At 38.9% G+C, this 26,299-nt stretch overlaps 1 protein-coding gene across 1 annotated transcript in view; it reads left to right on the top strand.

The window, feature by feature from the left end:
* LOC133605878 (adhesion G protein-coupled receptor L3-like) overlaps positions 1-26,299 on the top strand; it is a 381,662-nt gene that overhangs the window by 45,014 nt on the left and 310,349 nt on the right. The window contains exon 2 of the mRNA XM_061959234.1: positions 1,131-1,181. The gene's annotated coding sequence lies outside the window, so the exon portion shown is untranslated. The remainder of the gene's footprint in view (positions 1-1,130; positions 1,182-26,299) is intronic.

Raw genomic sequence — 26,299 nt, 5'->3', positions numbered from 1 at the left:
GAAAAAATCAATTTGAATTCGAATCACGATTATCACGTTGTGCGAATCAGAATCGATTCTCATTTTTAAAAACTCGATTTTTATTTTTATTTGTATTATTTTAATTTGTATTTTTTATTTGTATTTTTTAATTTTTTATTAATCAATCCAACAAAACAATACACAGCAATACCATAACAATGCAATCCAATTCCAAAACCAAACCCGACCCAGCAACACTCAGAACTGCAATAAACAGAGCAATTGAGAGGAGACACAAACACGACACAGAACAATCCAAAAGTAGTGAAACAAAAATGAATATTATCAACAACAGTATCAATATTAGTTACAATTTCAACATAGCAGTGATTGAAAATCCCTCATTGACATTATCATTAGACATTTATAAAAAAAAATAAAAAATTAATAGTGTCACAGTGGCTTACACTTGCATCGCATCTCATAAGTTTGACAACACACTGTGTCCAATATTTTCACAAAGATAAAATAAGTCATATTTTTGGTTCATTTAACAGTTAAAACAAATTTATATTATTGCAATCAGTTGATAAAACATTGTCCTTTACAATTATAAAAGCTTTTTACAAAAATCTACTACTCTGCTTGCATGTCAGCAGACTGGGGTAGATCCTGCTGAAATCCTATGTATTGAATGAATAGACAATCGTTTTGAATCGGGAAAAAAATAGTTTTTGAATCGAGAATCGTGTTGAATTGAAAAAAAAAAGATCGATTTTGAATCGAATCGTGACCCCAAGAATCGATATTGAATCGAATTGTGGGAAACCCAAAGATTCACAGCCCTAGTAATTACCAATGATTATCCGAAAAATGTATATTCCAAAAAATATAGAAAATGTTTTGAATTGCGCACCAATAGTTGACCAGTGATTAGATATGGGTACCGAGAATCAGTTCCGTAATAGCATTGGTGCCAATGTGAACAGTAGAAATGTAAATCTTGAAACAATTCACGAATCAGGCAGCTGATGCAAGGCCGACACACATGGCCTAAAAAAACTTCTTTTTGATTTTTATAAATGCTTGAACTGCAGTTTGGAGACCGCTACATTTATGACCAAACTCTCCTATCATTTTAACTAATATATTGTGTGCTTTCTTTTTAGGATGGACGGTGACTTCATTATCTGGAATGTGATGCATTCAAGAACACGAGGGTATGTACTTTAAGGTAGCTTTATTATTGGATCTTCTTGTTTTTGTCTTCCCAAAAACAACACAAAATTCTAGTGCATACTTAAGCTGCATGCATAGTGTACATTGCTCCTCTAGCCCTCCACATTTTATACCACCCTCTGTTGTTTTTATGACGTCGTATTCAACAGGAAAAAGGCATAAAAAGTTGACACCGGTGGGGGTCCAATATGTGCTGTATCAGCTGTTTTTCATAAGTCGGCGAGGGGCTCGTATTTGTGTTGTGTTTTTAACGCCCGAGGAATCGCAGTCGACCCGCGCACGCAGGCACATTCCCGGGATAATCCCGTATTAACACACATGAAATCATTTGCATTCCGAGGGCGGTGAATGTTGCTGACGCTGGAGCGATGCTGCTTAGGTGCCAGGTGAAAATAAAAATAAAAACACAAAAAAACAAGACTTACAGTTGGTAGTATTCTTTAACATTGACAAGCAAGCAATGACAAGGAGGGCTGAACTTTCAGTGCATCCTGCTGTGGTAATGGTAGTGCTACTGCTAATGCTGGATCATTTTAAAACTTGGTCAAACCAAAACCAACAATATCAATGCCAAAACCCTGTATTTTTTTCCAGTAACGACCTGAACACATCATCATCATCAGTGATGTTGGCTGAGGTCATTGAGCGTTTCAGGTCTTCAGACACTCTCAATCAGGACCCAGCTTGTGTTCATGTTGCTATAAATCACCTATGGATCCCCTCTACTGATCCAACTTGAGGCAACTTCTGCTGTCTCAATGGTTCTCCATGAAGCCTTGCAGAACGACCGGGCTGCAAATCCTCAATGGTTCTGGCCTAACTGTTGCTCCTACATTCTTTTACTAGCTCGACGTATTTTGCCCTCTCATTGGCGTCCTCGATACGATCCTTCCATGGGATGGTTAGTTCAAGGAGGACTAGCTGCTTGGAGGCTTCTGAGATCAGCATCATGTCTGGCATTAGTGTTGGTATAGCAACAGTTTCTAAGAATTTGAGCTTCCTGCAGTGTTGCTACAGTAGGAGGGCAGCTGAGGTGGTCCTGGCAGCAAACATTGTTTTCTACCCAACCATGATAAAAAATGTGTGGGCTCTGAACCGAGGATGTCGTTGTGGCTTGTGCAGCCCTTTGAGACACTTGTGATTTAGGGCTATATAAATAAACATTGATTGATTGATTGATTGCTGTGTTCTTCTTCACTGAGCAAAGGAACTTGCAGTCACTGATAAAAAGGCTGAAGTTGTTTGCTATGGCCTTCAGGACATGATCATGGCGCCAGTGATTGTATCGTTTGTTTCGGGTTTTCGAACACTAACTGATCTCTTCCTGGAGTCTTCACCTTCCACTAACAGAATAAGCCGTAATGGCTTGGTAACACATCAAGTAACTTATTCAATGGTACTCAACTTTCTACAGTTCGGGGCGGTATAGCTCGGTTGGTAGAGTGGCTGTGCCAGCAACTTGAGGGTTCCAGGTTCGTTCCCAGCTTCCACCATCCTAGTCACTGCCATTGTGTCCTTGGGCAAGACACTTTACCCACCTGCTCCCAGTGCCACCCACACTGGTTTAAATGTAACTTAGATATTAGGTTTCACTATGTAAAGCGCTTTGAGTCACTAGAGAAAAAGCGCTATATAAATATACTTCACTTCACTTCACAGCTCAGCTGAGGACACTTTGTGCTCCACCATTTGCTCCCATCTTGTCCAAGCTCCTTGTTGCTGTATTCCAACCATACGACCATACTGCATGCTTGCACCACTTCTTGGATCAATGATCTTCTCTCCTTTTGTCCTTTCCTCTGCCTTGTTGTCGCGGGGTGTTGTGCAGCCCAGATCTTTCATGGTTCACTGCTCCCACCAGTCCCTTGTGACGTAGCCGTGACTCAACATCTTCCACCTCTTGTCCTGTTCTCACTCCAATCCAAGCCTGAGCGACCTGTATCAGAATAGTTGCGATATTGCAGCACTTCCTTGAATTCCTCAATAGTGTTTTTGATGGGGAGTTTCAGCATTTTGGCAACGCTGCCCAGGCTTCACGGATGATCCAACCACTTCCAGAGTAACCTGCTGACTCTCCTCTTAAAGTCTTCGATTGTGGAGATACAGGAACTCTGTATACTAAGAGAGGCTAGAGGAAGGATGCCGTGCTTGTACAGCCACGCCCATAACGAGCTAGGTAGGCCTAGCTTGTCCACTGTGGCCAGCCAAGCCTCTGGTTCCAGGTTAGGATGCTTGGTATTTCAGGCTGCACTTTCTCCAGGCTCTTTGCTGGTTTCACCGCGCTTAGTTTTATTTGGGTTCTGCCAAGTGCAAAGCAAATCTTGTTGGTGATCTTTCCTCTCACTTTGCTGGCTTGAAACTCATGCAAACCCAGGTGATCAACTAGAACAGTGGTCCCCAACCTTTTTTGCACCACGGACCAGTTTAATGTAGGCATCATTTCCAGGGACCGGCTTTCCACTTGTGCCAGATAAAAATACAGCAAAAATAAGTGCTCACTATAACGCTGAATTAGTGGGAGCTCTGGGCCTGTTTCTTTGCTATGAGAAACAGATGGAAATCAGCCTTTGACTACAATCTGTCACATTTATCATTTATATGTTCATAAATGTGCATTGTATGATGTCACAAAGCTATAACAAATGGCAACTTCCTATGAGGAGTGTTATTGTGCATCTATAAATAAGCTTATTGGTGTGTCTAGTGGGACAGGCGAAAGTTAAGTTGGAGAAAATGCAGTTGTTTATAAATGATTTAATGTTTCTCTGCGGCCCGTTAGCAAATGCGTCACAGACCGGTACCGGTCCCCGGACCGGTGGTTGGGAACCACTGACCTAGACGACCTACCTGCTCCCAGGAACATGAGGTGTTGTTACCGTGAGGTCGGTCATATATATATATAATCATCTGTACACATTTATAACATAGATATGGCTTTAAATAAAGCAAACAAACCCTCAGACTGATATTTTATTTATTTTTGGTCCCTCGACTGCTAACTGAGCTAAGTGTGGAGCCGCTCCCCTCTGTTATCAAACTGCATTTTTGAGTATACTGAAGAACGAGGCTAAACATATTGCACATCGAGTAAGAGCAAGCAGGAGCAGGCATGCTGTTTGTTGAGCTAGCCGCTAAGCTAGTTTTAAACAATACAAAAAACTAGAAAATTCCCGCGGAAATTTTGATGGGCCTGCTATCTGTGCCCTGCACCCCTGGCCAGAGGTTGCTGGAATCCGGCATACTTTTAAGATGGTGCCGAGTGACCGAATCCGTGAGTTTTAGCTATAACCGTACAAAATGAGCTACAGAGCTAGCCTAAACATTAGCATCCTATCATTAAAATGCTAACATGTAGCATGTGTGCTAACGTTGGCATGCTAACAGTTAGCATGTTTCATGCTCCGAACTAACAAAGGTCTTAACTAATTCTCTTTCTATGCCACATCAATGTGGAATGCGCTCCCAACAGGTATAAAAGAAAGTGCATCTCTATCCTCCTTCAAAACCGCAATAAAAGTTCACCTCCAGGCAGCTACAACCCTAAACTAACACCCTCCCCGGATTGTTAATAATAAAATGTAAACAATCAAATGCAGATACTTTTTCTTATGCCTTCTGATCTCTCTCTCTCTCTCTCTCTCTCTCTCTCTCTCTCTCTCTCTCTCTCTCTCTCTCTCTCTCTGCCCACTGCTTGCTGTCCATATCCTACCAAGTCAGACCTACACTGTTCCAATATCCATTTCTCTGTTCTCAATTGTTGATGACTGATAACAACCAAACCTAACCCCCCCCCCCCCCCACCCCCCTCCACACACCGGATTGTATATAATGTAAATAATTCAATGTGATTATCTTGTGTGATGACTGTATTATGATGATAGTATATATCTGATAGTATATATCTGTATCATGAATCAATTTAAGTGGACCCCTACTTAAACAAGTTGAAAAACTTATTCGGGTGTTACCATTTAGTGGTCAGTTGTACGGAATATGTACTTCACTGTGCAAACTACTAATAAAAGTCTCAATCAATCAATCAATTCACATACAAAGTTATATGACTCTAAGGTGCATGCCTCCGGAAGTAGAGAAAAAAAAGTTAAATTAGCTGGAAAAGTTAACATGCCAATGTTAGCTTGCAATCATGCTCACATTTGCATGCTAACAGTTAACAAGTATCACATACCAAGGTATATAACTCTGGGGTAAACGGTTGCAAAACTAGCTCAAAAAGTTAGCATGCTATCAAGCTAATATTAGCATGCTAACATTGGGCTGATGGGGTGAAACAAAACTCTGGAGCTTTGGTAACTTACAGGGAAAACATGCAAACAACACACATTATCAAACCCAGGACCTTCTCGCTGTGAGGCACAGATGCTAATCAAGATGGGGAGGTTTGTTCAGATGGTGGTTTAATTGTTGTGTTACTATCAATAAACGGCACTCATCAAAAATAAATTAAACAATTCTCTTATCTCATTCATGGATGATCGGTATCAGAATTGCGGCATAAAAACCCTGATTGGAACATTCCTACTTACAATAATTATAATAATAATAATAGTAGTATTATACTATATAAATATCTAAAATACATTCATATATTCAATCATCATTATTACGGAATGTGGTAGATGATATAAAAAATGTATAGCATCTTCAAAAGCGACGCTAAATAACTTAAAAAAATAAAAAATAAGAAATGGATAATTGTTTTAAATTCATTTTTATAATATGTCCTGTGCAACCACTCAGGCAAATCATATTGTTGATGTGCATACTGATATACAGTATGTTGCAGAGGTGTGGACTCGAGTCACATGACTTGGACTCGAGTCAGACTCGAGTCATGAATTTGATGACTTTAGACTCGACTTGACAAAATGTAAAAAGACTTGCAACTCGACTTAGACTTTAACATCAATGACTTGTGACTTCACTTGGACTTGAGCCTTTTGAATTGACATGACTTGACATGACTTGCTACTTTCCCCAAAACCCAAAGATGAAAAAGTTATTCGGGAGCGCTCCGTATTTTTCATTGTGTACTTGTCTATCAGCGTTGCGTGTGTCAGCTGGTGTGCTCTAGAGCACACCAGCTGTTGTACTGAGCTCAGTACAACAGCCAATCAAATTAGATCTACTTTGTTTTCATCACACAGCATTCATCCGAACAAATTGCAGGACAACCAACGAAGAAGACATGTCCAAACCACACGCCAGTGAACAAAAAATGATACCTAAAATAATTTTGTTTGGGTATAAAAATTACGAGGTGGTCAACACAAAACGGTTTGCAGTATGCAACACATGCGGTTCGAAAATTACTGATGGAGAGGCAACAACTTCCAACTTCGTCCGGCATTTGAAGTTGCACAAAGAACGGTAAGTTTTGAATGTAAGATAACGTTTATTGGCTAAGTAACGTGACTTTTATTTGCTGTGTAGTTAAATCAGTGAGGCTGTAAACTCACTGCTAACGTTATAACGTTATTGCAAACACGGGAATCTGTTGCAGTTCACTACCTTATTCATACTTTTTGTTCAGTGATTTTTTTTAAGCAGGGTTACGTTAGTCAATATATCACACGTAACGTTAGACGGCGGTCAGCAGTACCGCGTATTTTAGCCACCTAAAAAAAGACAAAAATAGTAAAATAAAGGTAAAATAAATACTACGCCCCCATCGTGCACAAATGACTGACAGACTCTTGGCTAATTTGGTCTTTTGCAAATGCAATGCAGCATAGGGCCCTGACATATAAAAAGTACAACTTTTTTGTTATGTTCACGTATATGTCATGTTTTTTCAATGTTAACACTTTTGTACAAATAAGTACATTTGCACTTTATTTTTTAATGTGTTTGTTCTGTAAAGGAATGAGTTAATGTTTAAAATGACTGGTTAATAGTGCTATTATAAAGTGCAATGTCAGCACAATTTTCTTTCCTGCAATTTAAAATGCACTTGTTTTAATAAATAAATACAGCGTTTGAAAATCATACACAATCTGTGTTAATATATTAGTCTGTGGTTAAAAGGACTTGAAAGGACTCGAAACTCAAAATGCAGGACTTAGGACTTGACTTGAGACTTTCTAGTCTTGACTTTGGACTTGACTCGGGGCTTGCCTGTCTTGACTCGGGACTTGACTCGGACTTGAGGGCAAAGACTTGAGACTTACTTGTGACTTGCAAAACAGTGACTTGGTCCCACCTCTGGTATGTTGTACAGGTTTACTCTACAGAAGAGAAGTGTGGGATACTTCTCCTGTTGCCTTATTTGTATTTGACTTTGTTAAATGGATAGATTTAGTGTTTGGCGCAGTCAGACAGTAGCAGGAGGGGATAGAAAAACAAAAAAAGAGGGGGATAAGACAGAGAGAGACAACAACAAAAAACAAAAACAAAAACAACAGAACTACACCAGCAAATATGATATATACAAATATGATACCAGAAATGATAGGGAACAACCAGTTGTTGAAGTAGATAGTAATAGCACAGAAATTGCAATGAACATTATTACAGTATAAATAGAGCAATGATAATACCAATAGAAATAATAATATTAATAAGAAATAATAATAATAATTACCTCTGTTGTCGACTTTACAATGGCTTCAAATGCAACAATACATACCGTATTTCCTTGAATTAGCGCCAGGGCGGTAATTAATTTAAAACCTCTTCTCACTCCGGCGCTTACCAAAGGCGTGCGGTAAATTTAGGCATGCGCTTATAAATTTGAGTGTGATGTAAGGATACCATCATGACATCGCTTAATGCCGCAATAAAATTTAAAGCACAATGAATCATCCCGGGAGTTCTTTTTGTTTAGGTCTGAAAAGGCAATTAAAATAACATTATTACCGCCTTTTAGCAGGTTTTCTTAGCTTATGATTTGTTTCTGAAATGTTACTCGTACAACTGCATCAAAATGACTCATATTTGACACACGCAGCTATATTAATAAAACATTTTTTCTAAATAAAGCGCTTTGAAAGACGCAACTCCAACAACAAAAAGTCAGCTCTCCACCACTACAAACTATCACAATATTAATAAGAATTGCAATGACCTTAAATCCTGCTGAATAGCTCTTTATCTTCTTCCCTTTATGCGATTTTAAATTATTGAAATTAGCCTCCTTCATTTTGGAAATGATGCTATGAAAGGTGAGGTGTCACTTGTGACGTGATGAGTTTGACCCGGCGGTAATTCTAGGCATATGCTAATTATTTTGCGAAACGAGTTTGACCCGGCGGTAATTCTGACCCGGCGGTAATTCTAGGCATGCGCTAATTATTTTGCGAAACGAGTTTGACCCGGCGGTAATTCTAGGCATGCCCATATTATATATCCGGCGGCAATTCAAGGAAATACGGTACATGTAATGAATATTTGAATCACAAAACAAAAGCAGATAAAAAGGGGGAAAGAAAGAGAAGCCGACTATCCTTTTACATTGTTATGGTGACATAGGTTAAACTATAGCAGTTCAACCTGGGGAGGGGGACACCATTAATATATGTTTGATGAGGCATGACTGTGTGCATTAGTGTATGTATTTATGTATATATGTATGTACAGTATGTATGTTTGTACAATGGATGTGCATGTGGATGCTTAAAGTACCAATGATTGTCACACACACAAGGTGTGGTGAAATTTGTCCTCTGCATTTGACCCATCCCCTTGTTCACCCCCTGGGAGGTGAGGGGAGCAGTGGGCAGCAGCTGTGCCGCGCCCGGGAATCATTTTTGGTGATTTATCCCCCAATTCCAACCCTTGATGCTGAGTGCCAAGCAGGGAGGTAATGGCTCCCATTTTTTTTATAGTCTTTGGTATGACTCGGCCGGGGTTTGAACTCACAACCTACCGATCTCAGGGCGGACACTCTAACCACTAGGCCACTGAGTTGTACCGTGTGTGTATGTATATGCGTATGTACCTATGTACAGTATATGAATATGTACTTATGTATGTATGTGCTCATTCAGATTTAAAGTATTTTCATCCTTGAAGTAAATTGTAAAAATTGAAGTATCTTCTGTTTTCAAGTGCATATTGACTAGGAGGAGTCGTCATGACCAGTAAAATATATATGAAAGTTAAAATGAGTATATTACAAACTTTTCAGACAGATACTGTAGGTCCTAGCTTCCTGTAAGTAGCAGTGTTTGGACATTCAGGCGGTGTGGGTTGAAGAAAGTATCAACGTTTGCTGTAGTGGTTTCCATACACGCTAGCATTAACGCGTTTATCAGACCATAATGTCTTCTTCTGACATGAAACATTTGCTTGTGTTATCTTAAACTCCCCACTTGTTTTCCTAGCGTCCAGGTGTCTCCAAATCATGCAAAACAGCTCGTTTGAATCCCAAAAAAAGGAGGCCTTTTCAGCCCCCCCCCTGCCATCCCTGATTTAAATCCAAAGCTGGTCGCCCGTCTTCTTTCGTTTCCCGGGTAACGGCTGCCGGCGACGAAGGAAGCGGCTGCCCATCGAGCATCAGAAGGCCTTCTTAAGTGAGCGTCCTTTTCCGAAGGCACACGTTGCTTAATGAGGACTTGTATCGACGCATCGATCCGCCACGCAAAAACAACGTCGTCTTGACAACAGCAGGCCGAAGAAATTATATTTATTCTTCTGTTGACAAAATGTGCATTCATCTTTCTTTTAAATGTATACTTTTAACTGACATCTGATACAGAGGTGGGACAAAATCACATTTTGCCTCCTTCGGTGTCAAAGCCCTGTATTTAAGGCACTGACATGAAATGTTGGGACTTCCCGGCTCTTTTGCACCTTCGGAGCTGGCTTTTTGCCCCCTGTTTTTCCATCAAATTGGAGGTACACGTGTGACAAGTATCAGAGGCATGTGTGTCGCCCCTTTCACTGCCTGTACAAGCACGCCTTTTTTACGCCTTTGTGCATGTTGCTGCTGACATTAAATACTGATAGTGATTTTGCATCTTTAGAAGAAGCATCGGAGAACTTCTGTATAAAAGGCACCCATAAGAAAAGCAGCTTTAATTTTCTGTTGAACCAGACTTGTGTGTGCAGCCACTTTTACTTATTAACTCACCTGTTCTGTAAAAACTGCATTGACAGACAATGACGGGACAAAGTTGACCCCGCTATATTCCTCCTTATGGGTTGGTAGAACTTTCCGTAAAAGAGGCGGGACAATTGTCATGTTGTCCATGGAGGAGGGCATCGTTAACGTTTGAACCAGTACGAGTACGCTGCAAATTATTTGCCACTTGCCAACGTTTAACATTTTATTCCAACAAATGTTCCCGGTTTATAAAGCTGTTTACTCATTTTTAGTCATTGACCAAGCTTAATTTTAGCATGAATATTTTTTTATATTCGAGTTTAAAATTGTTAAAATTGAGAAAATAACTATTAGAATTAGGGATGTCCGATAATGGCTTTTTGCCGATATCCGATATTCCGATATTGTCCAACTCTTTAGTTACCGATACCGATATCAACCGATACCGATATCTACCGATATATACAGTCGTGGAATTAACACATTATTATGCCTAATTTGGACAACCAGGTATGGTGAAGATAAGGTACTTTAAAAAAAATAAAAAATAAAATAAAATAAGATAAATAAATTAAAAACATTTTCTTGAATAAAAAAGAAAGTAAAACAATATAAAAACAGTTACATAGAAACTGGTAATTAATGAAAATGAGTAAAATTAACTGTTAAAGGTTAGTACTATTAGTGGACCAGCAGCACGCACAATCATGTGTGCTTACGGACTGTATCCCTTGCAGACTGTATTGATCCATCCATCCATCCATTTTCTACCGCTTATTCCCTTTGGGGTCGCGGGGGGCGCTGGAACCTATCTCAGCTACAATCGGGCGGAAGGCGTTGTACACCCTGGACAAGTCGCCACCTCATCGCAGGGCCAACACAGATAGACAGACAACATTCACACTCACATCCACACACTAGGGCCAATTTAGTGTTGCCAATCAACTTATCCCCAGGTGCATGTCTTTGGAAGTGGGAGGAAGCCGGAGTACCCGGAGGGAACCCACGCAGTCACGGGGAGGACATGCAAACTCCACACAGAAAGATCCCGAGCCCGGGATTGAACCCAAGACTACTCAGGACCTTCGTATTGTGAGGCAGATGCACTAACACCTCTGCCACCGTGAAGCCCGACTGTATTGATATATATTGATATATAATGTAGGAACCAGAATATTAATAACAGAAAGAAACAACCCTTTTGTGTGAATGAGTGTGAATGAGTGTAAATGGGGGAGGGAGGTTTTTTGGGTTGGTGCACTAATTGTCAGTGTATCTTGTGTTTTTTATGTTGATTTAATAAAAAAAATTATAATTAAAAAAAATTTAAAAAACGATACCGATAAAAAAAAACAACGATACCGATAATTTCCGATATTACATTTTAACGCATTTATCGGCCGATAATATCGGCAGGCCGATATTATTGGACATCTCTAAGTAGAATAAGATATTTTGTTTTTTTTACACATAGAAATCTTGTGTGCAACATCTCGAAGATGCTTAATTTAAAAATTGCAAGTTGAATAATGCATGTTTTCAAAAGAAAATACTTATTTACAGCTTAAAAGTCTTGCTAATTTCTAGATATACAAATCTTAATTCAGGATTTCTTATGTTAATTTTCTTCATGTTGTAGTTTTCAGTGCTTCCATAGCGAGTCTACTGACAGATTTAAGTTCAAACTATATGTTACTTTGTATTAGACATGGCAACAGATATGTACGAGCAACCCCACAACAAGAAGATAGAAAAAAAGAAGGAGCTTATTGACTACAACTTCAGACTACAATGGCGCACTCGCGCAAAGCTCTTTGGGTATAACTTTACCATATATGGAGATATCTGCTTACGTCCCTATTGGGGAAAAACGTCACAAATTGTGCGAATTCCAAATGGCTCGTTTGGAGGAAGTAGGAAGGAAGTCAAGATTATTTTGTAAATATCTTCGCCATGCCTCCATGATATGATTTCAAACATATGCAGATCCAAAATACACAAAAACAAGTACCAATTAGTAAGAAAAGTTAGTTTTGCATTATAAGACCCCTTTAAGTTATTCATTTTTATCATTTCTTGTTTTGAGCTTGTATTTCGTTTCCTGTTTCGTGTTTGTTTCTCAACATTACCCCGATACTTCAGGTGGTCCAAGCCGTAGGGGTCAGCTGTCTGTCATTTGTTAATTAGTGTTTTAAATGGGAGTGGCGTCACTTGGGGGGGTTCAGGTTCATTCTTTGAGATGTCTTTGACTGGCTGTGAGTTATCTTTGAGTGTCCATTGTTGAAATCGTGCTCTCTGAATGTTTGCCACTCTTCGCTAGGCGTTACTGCTAACCCTCGACAACCTGTTTTGGTCATGTATTCCCCTGCACTGGTCAGTCGTGTCTCTTTAGGAGTAAAAGTACATCCTGTTTTGTTTATTATTACATGGCGCTTTATTACTTATTTTTACCCTTGCACGATCATCCTGTGTTGTGTATACGTACCTTCTCTTTTTTCTTTTTTTTTTTTTACTTTGTGTTTGCCACTTGGCATTTCCCTTTAATTAAAGAGTTGATTGATTGTAACTGCTGCCATGTCCTAGCATCCTAGGGTAGCACTCAACCAAACCATGACCAACCATAACAATGTGTGTATTTAAGGCAGGGGTGTCCAAAGTGCGGCCCGGGGGTCATTTGCGGCCCGCCACACATTCTGGAAATGCTATTGCAAAAATAAAAAAAAGTGGAATGAGGTGAGGTGTTGAAAGTAAAAAAAAACAACTAATAAAAATGTATCACTTTATGAGTGGGGCACCTTTTGGATCCCAAATATATTTAATGGGATTTTATTTATCTTTTCACTGTGATTACTCAAAAATAATAATTAATTAAAATCAATGGTGTCCTGCATTATTGATCTGTTTAAGGCTCTAATTACTTCACATTAACATTGCTTTCTGAATGTTTTGGGCAGTGGGGGAAATACTGCATATTTCATTTATTTTTTATTTTTTTTTCATTTCATTTCATTTATTTATTTATTTCAGGCAATGACATAAAATTTTTTTTTTTTTTAAAGTACAATGTTGACAACACATAATAATATAAATTAATATAGTGCAAAAGGTAATGTATAGTATGTAATGCATGATTGTCCAGTTTTGCCTGAAAGGGAGTGGGAAGAAGATATTTCAGTTTTATTATAAAAAACAAAGTTGTCTTTGACAGAAAAGGCATAAAACCTTTTTTTTTTTAACTTTATATCAACCTGAAGTTGATATACTGTAAAGATTTACTGTAAGCGTTAAATTAAATAAATAAAATAATAATTTGACTTGTTTTTAACATTTTATTGACTTAGACCCTTAAAGTTAAAAAGTTAAAGTACCAATGATTGTCACACACACACTAGGTGTGGCGAGATTATTCTCTGCATTTGACCCATCACCCTTGATCACCCCCTGGGAGGTGAGGGGAGCAGTGGGCAGCAGCGGTGGCCGCGCCCGGGAATCATTTTGGTGATTTAACCCCCAATTCCAACCCTTGATGCTGAGTGCCAAGCAGGGAGGTAATGGGTCCCATTTTTATAGTCTTTGGTATGACTCGCCCGGGGTTTGAACTCACAACCTACCGATCTCAGGGCGGACACTCTAACCACTAGGCCACTGAGTAGGTCAAATGGTCCCCGGGAGCCCTGAAGGTAAAAAAAAATTTAAAAATCCATATATTTTGTTATGGTTTGAAAATGAAAAATATCAAAATGGCCCCCACATGCTTTAATTTTTCCGTGTGCGGCCCTCAGTGGAAAAAGTTTGGACACCCCTGATTTAAGGGAATGCATAAAGTGACGTTCACTCCATGAGAATCACTTCACCTGCCCTGCTCTGTATAAAAGGCACCAGCATTAAATGGGTGGGGGGCGTTCAAGCTATTTTCCACCTACGTTCAGAGAGAGCTGGAAAAGAGGCAGGGCAGTCTGTGTGTCCGGATATGATGCCTTAGTTTTGCAGCAATCTAAAAGCGCCTTTCATGACCCATCATCATCCTCAAGCTACTTTTTACACCCCCGCAATAAGCCAATTTCCATATGTCCTCCTCTGCATGCAATTCCCCGCTCTCTAGCCGTAATAAACAACTACCTGCGGAAATTATTGATTTGCATCCGCGTTACAGAGCACCCGGCGTAAGGACCCCAAAGGTGCCATCATCGCGCCTATTTTTGTTTTGTTTATATTTTAACTACAGTGGCTCTAAAAACAAGAGGCTCGCCACAATCTGCTTCTCTGAGTTTTATTTACATCCCCAGCCTGGTAATAAAAAGCACAATTTATGGCATAGTTTTTAATTAGAAATAATGTCTTGTAGAGTTTACTTGACGAATGGTTTAATCAATATATAGAGCGAGGCGGGGCATCCTAACGCCTGCCCCTCCCCCCACATGATCAACATGAGTAGTAGCCTAACTTTGCCTTGTTGAAGAAGTATGCAGTGTTGTTTTCCTTTCATCCGTCATCACTTCAGAGGGAATCAAGCGGCTATCAGTGTGTTTATGCAAATAGGCAAGAAAATATAAAAGCCCTTCTGTGCTGGTTTTGAGTAGGAATGAGATTGCGACCTCAAGAGGGACAAGCAGTAGAAAATGGATGCATGACAAAAAAACGTTTTTTTTTTTTATCCTTGGTGCAGAATACTTACAGACGATAAGATTATGGTGCTTGAAGTTCAATGACGGCACTCTTATTGTGAAGTGTCACAGGGTTTTAAATCTTGGGTCATGATTCGTGCGTTTTGTCTGGTAAAGACTCAGGAAGATTAATGGCCCCCAAAATAGGTCTAGCGCAGGGGTCAGCAACCCAAAACGTTCAAAGAGCCATATTGGAGCAAAAATACAAAAAAAAACAAATCTGTCTGGAGCCACAAAAATTTAAAAGCCGTATATAAGTCTTATAATGAAGGCAACACATAATGTAAGTGTCTATATTAGCTATAATAGCCTACTATCAAAATGACTATGTGTCGTAGGCTGAAGGAAATCTTCGTTGACAGAAATGTTGAAATGTAATATTTATTCTACACATTTTTACAACATTAGAAACCATTAGTAAATCAGAGGATACTCAGAAGGTGAGATAACTCCTGGAAATTCCTGTCTTTTAATGGCCAAAGGTATATAGATGTGTGTGTGTCCAAGTTAAAGGAAACGGCAGGCTGTCTTCTTTTAATAGATTTATTACAATCTTTGGCAAGCTAGGTAATGTTTGCTGTGGTCTGGAACAACATGGCACACAAACAACTATCTGAAATTTGACCAATATTACATACAGATAATGTGTTATGAGATAATGAACAACTAAATTATACAGAAAGAGGATAAAAGTAAAGGATATTAAATTAGCTCAAATATACCTACACATGAGGCATAATGATGCAATATGTACTTACAGCTAGCCTAAATAGCATGTTAGCATTGATTAGCTTGCAGTCATGCACTGACCAAATATGTCTGATCAGCACTCCAACAAGTCAATAACATCAACAAAGCTCACCTTTGTGCATTCACGCACAGTATTAAAATTTTTGGTGCACAAAATGAGACAAAGGAGTGGAAGATTTTACATGTAAACAAACTGTTGCGTCACAGTCCACACTATGGTGAGTTCCAGAACCGCCCAAATTAGTAGGACAACACAATGTTCACCAAATACTCTCATCAGTGAAGCATACACACAAACATATTAAACAGTGGGCTTTCTAACAATTGGGAAGGTTTGTGTCTTGTTTGTCCTCAAACAAAAAACATACTAAAACAAAAAAAATACTTTCCCCCACCCTTTTCCATTTTCCATCCTTCTTTAAAAATGCTCCAGGGAGCCACTAGGGCGGCACTAAGGAGCCGTATGCCAGTGTTTTTCAACCTTTTCTGAGCCGAGGCACATTTTCCATTGAAAAAATTCTGAGGCACACCACCAGCAGAAAACATAAAAAAAATGAAACTCAGTAGCCGATATTTACAATAAAAAGTTGTTCTCGCAATTGTTGGATATGACTTTAAACCATAACGAAGCATGCATCAATATAGCTCTTGTCTCAAAGTAGGTGTACTGTCACCACCTGTCACATCACGCCGTGATTTATTTTGAGTATATTGGTGTTTTCCTGTGTGTAGTGCTTTAGTTCTTGTCTTGCGCTCCTATTTTGGTGGCTTTTCCTCGTTTGTTGGCATTTTCCTGCAGCAGTTTAATGTCTTCCTTGAATGCTATTCCCTGCACCCAATCAAGACTATTTAAGTTGTGCGGACACAATCCTTCTTTGTGGGGACATTGTTGATTGTCATGTCATGTACGGATGTACTTCGTGGACGCTGTCTGCTCCACACACTGAAAGTCTTTGCGGTCGTCCAGCATTCTGTTTTTGTTTACTTTGCAGTCAGTTCAGTTTTAGTTTCGTTTTGCTTCAATGCCTTTACTTATAGCGGCACTCGCCTTTTGTTTATTTGTGGTTTAAGTGTTAGATACCTTTTTTACCTGCACGCTGCCTCCCGCATATTGTGATCACGACAAACCGTGTTCTCGACATCTACAAAGCAATTAGCTACCTGCTGCCACCTACTGATATACAAACCCCGTTTCCATATGAGTTGGGAAATTGTGTTAGATGTAAATATAAACGGAATACAATGATTTGCAAATCCTTTTCAACCCATATTTAATTGAATGCACTACAAAGACAAGATATTTGATGTTCAAACTCATAAACTTTATTTTTTTTGCAAATAATAATTAACTTAGAATTTCATGGCTGCAACACGTGCCAAAGTAGTTGGTAAAGGGCATGTTCACCACTGTGTTACATGGCCTTTCCTTTTAACAACACTCAGTAAACATTTGGGAACTGAGGAGACACATGTTTTAAGCTTCTCAGGTGGAATTATATCCCATTCTTGCTTGATGTACAGCTTAAGTTGTTCAACAGTCCGGGGGTCTCCGTTGTGGTATTTTAGGCTTCATAATGCGCCACACATTTTCAATGGGAGACAGGTCTGGACTACAGGCAGGCCAGTCTAGTACCCGCACTCTTTTACTATGAAGCCACATTGATGTAACACGTGGCTTGGCATTGTCTTGCTGAAATAAGCAGGGGCGTCCATGGTAACGTTGCTTGGATGGCAACATATGTTGCTCCAATACCTGTATGTACCTTTCAGCATTAATGGCGCCTTCACAGATGTGTAAGTTACCCATGTCTTGGGCACTAATATACCCCCATACCATCACAGATGGCTTTTCAACTTTGCGCCGATAACAATCCGGATGGTTCTGTTCCTCTTCGGTCCGGAGGACACGACGTCCACAGTTTCCAAAAACAATTTGAAATGTGGACTCGTCAGACCACAGAACACTTTGTATCAGTCCATCATAGATGAGCTCAGGCCCAGCGAAGCCGACGGCGTTTCTGGGTGTTGTTGATAAACGGTTTTCGCCTTGCATAGGAGAGTTTTAACTTGCACTTACAGATGTAGCGACCAACTGTAGTTACTGACAGTGGGTTTCTGAAGTGTTCCTGAGCCCATGAGGTGATATCCTTTACACACTGATGTCGCTTGTTGATGCAGTACAGCCTGAGGGATCGAAGGTCACGGGCTTAGCTGCTTACGTGCAGTGATTTCTCCAGATTCTCTGAACCTTTTGATGATATTACGGACCGTAGATGGTGAAATCCCTAAATTCCTTGCAATAGCTGCTTGAGAAAGGGTTTTCTTAAACTGTTCAACAATTTGCTCAAACATTTGTTGACTAAGTGGTGACCCTCGCCCCATCCTTGTTTGTGAATGACTGAGCATTTCATGGAATCTGCTTTTATACCCAATCATGGCACCCACCTGTTCCCAATTTGCCTGTTCACCTGTGGGATGTTCCAAATAAGTGTTTGATGAGCATTCCTCAACTTTATCAGTATTTATTGCCACCTTTCCCAACTTCTTTGTCACGTATTGCTGGCATCAAATTCTAAAGTTAATGATTATTTGCAAAAAAAAAAAAATGTTTATCAGTTTGAACATCAAATATGTTGTCCTTGTAGCATATTCAACTGAATATGGGTTGAAAATGATTTGCAAATCATTGTATTCCGTTTATATTTACATCTACACAATTTCCTAACTCACATGGAAACGGGGTTTGTAGAAGAGAATAACACGGTTACTCTGCCGAGCTCTAGACAGCACCGACACTCAACAATGGCACATTTGCGGATTATAACTACTGGTTTGCAAAAATTATTTTTAACCCAATTAGGTGAAATGACATAATCTCCTACGGCACACCAGACTGCATCTCACGGTACACTAGTGTGCCGCAGAAGAGTGGTTGAAAAACACCGCCGTATGCGACTCGAGAGCCGCGAGTTGCTGATCCCCGGTCTGGCGTAATGCTTTGCTTTAACATGGCTCAAGAGAAAGGGTATGAAATCAGTTCTGTTTGCACAGAAAATATTATCCCGTGGAATGTTGGCGAAGTTAATCATTGAAAACAACGCAATCAATGTTCCCTGATGTTCTTGGTTGTAGTTCATGCTGAGGGTGTTTGATTGGTTTTAGGTCGGGGTTCCAAACACCTCTGGGATAAACCACAGCGAATGTGTCGATCTCGCTCCCTTCCTCGCGCTCAAGTGTTTTTCTTTCAAAGTCCACGGCGACTGCTAACACCTGGATTTAAAGGCTTCACGTGCGACAACGGGAGAAAATCTGCCAGGATTTCTGTCTATTTTGTCCGCGCCACCTGCAGCATCGCCGTCTGCTGCAAGTACAACAACATAAAAAAGGAATCGTTCTCGGCGGCAATCCCGCCGCATTCCTATCAGGACCGTGTTTTGACAGCGTCGACAGAGCGTGTAGACATTAACCACGGCAATACAAAAGCCAGCAGCGGTGACTAAATGTTTGCTAGGGGGAGATCAGGCGTTGCAACACCTACATTCTGCGGGAATACGCTCTTTTCTTTCCGGGGAGGGAATTAGGGGATGAATGAACAAGACAGACATGAGTAACCCTGCTGGCATAGAGTGCTTATCTACACGGCTTAGGTTGCACAAAGGAGGAAGATAAGCTAAGACACACTAGAAAAAGATGGAGTGAACAGTTAATTATTGACTACACCACAGCTATTCTTGTGCTTTATTCTCATACCCTCACTATTGCTGTTTTTAATCATTTTCAACAATGTATTTTAGTGTTGTGATATGATTATTTGTTTAAATCAGATTAATCACACTTGAATTTGAAATAATCACATGTTAGGATGTACCAGGGGTTCTTAACCTTTTTGAACTCGAGGCCCAGCCTTTCCACTACACCAGGGCCCGGGGTTCCACTCAAATATTAACACTGAATAAGTAATTTTCATTTAGATTTTAATCATATTCAATGGTTGTATCTAACCTACTACAGGTAAAAGCCAGTAAATTAGAATATTTTGAAAAACTTGATTTATTTCAGTAATTGCATTCAAAAGGTGTAACTTATACATTATATGTATTCATTGCACACAGACTGATGCATTCAAATGTTTATTTCATTTAATTTTGATGATTTGAAGTGGCAACAAATGAAAATCAAAAATTCCGTGTGTCACAAAATTAGAATATTACTTAAGGCTAATACAAAAAAGGGATTTTTAGAAATGTTGGCCAACTGAAAAGTATGAAAATGAAAAATATGAGCATGTACAATACTCAATACTTGGTTAGAGCTCCTTTTGCCTCAATTACTGCGTTAATGCGGCGTGGCATGGAGTCGATGAGTTTCTGGCACTGCTCAGGTGTTATGAGAGCCCAGGTTGCTCTGATAGTGGCCTTCACTCTTCTGCGTTTTTGGGTCTGGCATTCTGCATCTTCCTTTTCACAATACCCCACAGATTTTCTATGGGGCTAAGGTCAGGGGAGTTGGCGGGCCAATTTAGAACAGAAATACCATGGTCCGTAAACCAGGCACGGGTAGATTTTGCGCTGTGTGCAGGCGCCAAGTCCTGTTGGAACTTGAAATCTCCATCTCCATAGAGCAGGTCAGCAGCAGGAAGCATGAAGTGCTCTAAAACTTGCTGGTAGACGGCTGCGTTGACCCTGGATCTCAGGAAACAGAGTGGACCGACACCAGCAGATGACATGGCACCCCAAACCATCACCCAACCATGCAAATTTTGCATTTCCTTTGGAAATCGAGGTCCCAGAGTCTGGAGGAAGACAGGAGAGGCACAGGATCCACGTTGCCTGAAGTCTAGTGTAAAGTTTCCACCATCAGTGATGGTTTGGGGTGCCATGTCATCTGCTGGTGTCGGTCCACTCTGTTTCCTGAGATCCAGGGTCAACGCAGCCGTCTACCAGCAAGTTTTAGAGCACTTCATGCTTCCTGCTGCTGACCTGCTCTATGGAGATGGAGATTTCAAGTTCCAACAGGACTTGGCGCCTGCACACAGCGCAAAATCTACCCGTGCCTGGTTTACGGACCATGGTATTTCTGTTCTAAATTGGCCCGCCAACTCCCCTGACCTTAGCCCCATAGAAAATGTGTGGGGTATTGTGAAAAGGAAGATGCAGAATGCCAGACCCAAAAACGCAGAAGAGTTGAAGGCCACTATCACAGCAACCTGGGCTCTCATAACACCTGAGCAGTGCCAGAAACTCATCGACTCCATGCCACGCCGCATTAACGCAGTAATTGAGGCAAAAGGAGCTCCAACCAAGTATTGAGTATTGTACATGCTCATATTTTTCATTTTCATACTTTTCAGTTGGCCAACATTTCTAAAAATCCCTTTTTTGTATTAGCCTTAAGTAATATTCTAATTTTGTGACACATGGAATTTTTGATTTTCATTTGTTGCCACTTCAAATCATCAAAATTAAATGAAATAAACATTTGAATGCATCAGTCTGTGTGCAATGAATAAATATAATGTACAAGTTACACCTTTTGAATGCAATTACTGAAATAAATCAAGTTTTTCAAAATATTCTAATTTACTGGCTTTTACCTGTATACTTACAGTTGAACACGATACACCTTGTCAAATGATATGAAGCCATGTGTTAATGACAAAGGTCATTACCAAGGCTTAGGTCAGGCTGGTTACAAAAATAAATACTAATCAAATATACTGAAAATGAAGAGACTCGTAAAAACTGGTGAAAAATAAATGTATATACAATTGAAAAGTTCTAAAATAAATACATTCTAGCTAAATTTATGATAGCTATTACTATGTAATAAAATAATGTTCCTTAGATCAGTGGTCCCCAACCTTTTTGTAGCAACGCTTGAAAATTTGTCCCGCGGACTGAGGGGGGGGGATTTATTTATTTATTTTTTTAATAAAGAAATACAATCATGTGTGCTTACGGACTGTATCCCTGCAGACTGTATTGATATATAAATTGATATATAGTGTATGTATTGTGTTTTTATGTTGATTTAAAAAACAAACAAAAAAAAAACCTTTTTTTATTTATTTATTTATTTATTTTTTCCTTGTGCGGCCAGGTACTAATCGGTCCGCGGACCGGTGGTTGGGGACCACTGCCTTAGATAAACTGTTGATACAATCAAAGTGAAAATGAAAATACAGTTTCACCACTTTCTTCATAATTATTGCGCTTAAGAAACCTCTCTATGACTTTAGCTCCAGAAATCTTCTGTTTGATACTACTGCCTCAAGTGGTGGAAAAGTGTTTTACAACTGAATACGGACCAAGACTAAGAAACAGATATTTTTTGGTTGCCCGGCCCTATGATTAAAAAAACACTGGGATATACTTTTATTCATCCCACAATAAGGAAAATATGTGGTCGCAGTGCAAATTTTTCCATACATTAACATGTACAATTTACCAGTCAATACACCAGTCAGTGTATTGACTTTGTCCTGATCCAGTCCTGGCATCATGGGCACGCACAAAGCTGTGCTTGCCCTGGGATGGAAGCAATTTTTTTAATTTCATTTTTAAAGGTTAAAAAAATATTATTAGTAATCCAAACAAAGACACGTTGACTAAGCTGATAAAACAATTAACTGACATGTTAGTTAAATTATAAATACGAGACTAAATGTTGACAGAGACGAGATCCAATCGTATTTAGTTTTTACTTGACAAAGGGTGGGATGAGTTCAGAATACATCCAATCACAGCTCTTTAATGGCGTGCATTGAAAGAGGCGTGGGGGTTAGTTATGAACAAGAGCCAATCAGATGCTTTTCCCTGCGAGATAAGGAAGACACGGAAAAAAAACAAAATTGGTGATATGTGTACACATTTCAATTTTACTGCTATGATGCCATCAGCAGGCGAGTCATCGTTTGTGACAGCAACACAACTATAAGTCAAATATATTATTTGCTGCTATTGGTGTTGCGCCAAAAATTTATTCCGTGCCAAATATTTATTCCTGGAAGCGTGTACCGTTTACTGGCTTTGTCTGTCCACAACTGATTACTGCATGTAAGACAAACACTTATATTTGTGGTAATCGTAGGGATATGTTTGAAATCATTTAAGCCTTTATCATGTTCGATAAATGACAGAGTTGGCCATATCTATGGTATTAATGAGATTTAGGGACTGGTATTGATCCGATGTTCATATGCTAAAACCTCTTTCTTGTTTAAACAATAATAACTGCTCTTTGTTCAGACACATAATAAATATTTATCAAGTGTTTGGATGTATTCCTTCAAGAGAGTTACATATTTGATAAGGAAGTACATACTGTACAGTTTACGTGTTGAAGTACACTTTAAAAAGCTGAAATCAACCCCAAATGACTTATTAGTGATTTAGAATAATATTTTGATATTGACACATCTCATCCATGCATCTCCTAAGGGTATTTTAGTAATGTATGCACAGATGAGATGTGTCAATATCAAAATATTACTTTGAATAACAAGAAACAAGAAAACCAAGAATACATTGATTTGATGAATGCATCTAAACAGTCCTTTACAATCAATACCATAGAAATGGCCATCTGTTTAATTTTTCAGACACGATAAAGGCTTAAATAATTTCACACACGTATCTTTACAATAACCTAGAATATAAAGTGTTTGTCTTAAATGTAGAAATCAGTTGTGGACAGGCAAAGCCCCAGCATTGAATTGCACTGCAGCTTTGACAAGCGTGCGCGCTACTGCAGTGGTAATACATTTTTTGCAGGGGCCCCCCTGAAGAAATGCAACGACCCCCACCCCCTAAATATCTTTCTACAGCCTGATCACTGACCTTCTAACAACCGGCGCCACCTTTCAGGTAACCAATCCGCCGTTTTGGGGTGGAGCATGTGCGGTCAAAATACATAGCGTAATTAATCTGCATATACACAAGATTAATGCAACAATTTTTTGTGATTAATCTGAATTTTTGACAGCTCTCATTTAGGTATCATCTCAATACAAGGTTTGGTCATACCTTTAGTTTTTTAACCTCTCCAAACGGACGATACTAATCTAAATATTCATTTGTAAAACCAGGACTGTCCAAAATAACGAGTTAACTCGTGATTAATCACAAAACATTATCACAAATGACCACAAACAAATATTTATTTAGACTGTACATGCTCCTTTACAGTAACCATGGATGGCTACCTAAAAGGCGGCGTGGGTGGTTACACTGTCAGTGATCAGTTCAATGCATATGTCAGACTGGTGTGCTCGCTGGTAAATTTTACATCAAAATACACCTTAACTGAACTTTAATTAATAACAATGTTACCAAGTATTGCGCAAATAAATGATGTGTATTCAAGTAAAACATTAAACAAATGTTCCTGTATGACGTTCTGACAATAAAATTGCATTGGCGTGCAAATATTGGGCTTTTTTTTTACGCTAATCTAATTAAAACATGAATCATTTGACAGTACTAATTAAAACACCAATATTTTCAAATGTTTGAATAAAGTAAAATGATTAAAAAGAATGTTTGTCTGTGATAACTTCTGCTGAGAGGACACTGTAGGCAAGCACAAGTGTTCCATTCACACCCAATTACAATGAAGGAAATGTTATCGCCCACCAAAAAAGAGAAACGACACTGAGAGGTTTTATCTTTGTTCTTTTTCTTTGTCCCATGTTCCTCACGTAACAAAAGACCGTAAAGTGAGCTGCTGTATCCGTTGAGGACTATTATCTGGAACTAGTTTTAAAAAGAAGAAGGATTGGGTGTAAAGAAATGCCAAACATATGTTGCTCCACCTTTGAACCTTTGGAAATATCCAAATATTTTGATAATAATTATTAGAAAAAATATGTGAAGATCCAGCAGTTCTCTTTCCTTAGTTACAATGTGTCATTTAGCCATATTTGATACAGAGCATTAAATCCAGAGCACAAGTAATGTATGAATGGACCAAAGTGATATCAAGTCACTTTCAGGTTGAACGATTGTGGAAAATAATCAAATTATAAATATTGCAATTTAATATGCGCCTTTTTTCAAGGTCGTCTTCTCACGTATTTTTCGACAAACACAGATAATAAATCTGAAAATTATAATAAACATTATCAGATTTGCCGACTTGTCCAGGGTGTACCCCGCCTGACGCCCGAATGCAGCTGAGATAGGCTCCAGCACACCCCGCAACCCCGAACGGGACAAGCGGTAGAAAATGGATGGATGGATGGATGGAATATCAGATTTGCAATACATAAACTATTTTTGTTTGTGAGGATATGCTTATATGTTAAGATAAAGGAAACTGACAAATGAATGTATATGTAATACAGTTTAATTAGCTACAATTAATTTACAATTGTACAATTAATTAAATGAAATGAGTTTATTACGGTCTTATAATCAACCATTTTGTGTGATCAATTTAACAGCACAGATTACACATATTAACAATCATACACATACACACACAAAATGAAAAAGAATGACCGAAAAAGGAATAGGCTGAAGCCAAGGCTTACATTTGCCTATCCTATATATTCACTGAAAATTAGATTTCCTGAAACATCAACGTTCAAAAAAATCAATGGGGTGAAAGTAATCGTTGCTATATTTTATCATTTTTCATTATTTCACCTTTCAAGGCTTTCTTAAACCTTAACAAAGAACTACATGTCTTCAACTCATCACTGAGCTTGTTCCACCATTTAACTCCTAAAACTGATATACATTTTGTATTTTATATTTGTTCTTACTTTACATACTTTTCTCCTCTTAATTTAAATTACCTAAGAGTACAAGCTGGAAGGCTGTTGTTCTTTACTCGAAACACCAATTTCCATTGTTTTTAAAAACACAATATCTAAAACGTAATGTTTCGTTATGTCATGTTACGCTGCATCACCCCCGTATCACATTATGTTACGTTGTGTTATGCTACGTTACCATGGACCATTACCTAGGGTTGCATTTTTTGGCATAAGCTCGGATTTTGAGATTTTGAGTCCAGATCCAGTTTTTTGTCAATGTATCATAGAACTGAAAATGTTTTTTGAAAATGTTCTCATTACATTTAGAATGCGTATTTTGTAAATCAGATGATTTATTACACTTGTTTTTTTTTTTTTTACAAAACAAACTGGCTAATGCACAATAATTAAAGAAAAACTAATACTGGCTCCCATTTTAATAATTTGGGGTTTGCCCTCAAAGCCTTTCTGTATCCAGAAATTACTCCCTGAGTTTGTAAACAAAAACCAAAATGACCCCAAAAATGATTTTGCTATAATAAGAACAAGAAAAATAAATGATCGTAAGACAGCTTATCTCCTCTTTTCTCTGGTCCACTGTCTCTTCGTTTTTCTTTAGGTTATCTCTCTTTATCCGCACTCGGCTGTCCCTGCACCACATATGCACACACAGGCCATATGACTGGCAGCGCATGCTTTATCACCAATAGGCGTACCGCTCTCATGTGCGCTCGATTGGAGCAGTTTTGCGTTTATCTTACTCATTAAACAAATCATCAAAGGAACAAAATACAAATTGATGCTATTTTATGATTTAAATAATCAATTTACACGATGAATCATTGTAGCCCTAACAGG

This window comes from Nerophis lumbriciformis, linkage group LG05, assembly GCF_033978685.3.
Source record: "Nerophis lumbriciformis linkage group LG05, RoL_Nlum_v2.1, whole genome shotgun sequence".
NCBI lineage: Eukaryota > Metazoa > Chordata > Actinopteri > Syngnathiformes > Syngnathidae > Nerophis > Nerophis lumbriciformis.
Note: the sequence above shows the minus strand (reverse complement) of the source record. Positions and strands in the feature narration are given on the sequence as shown.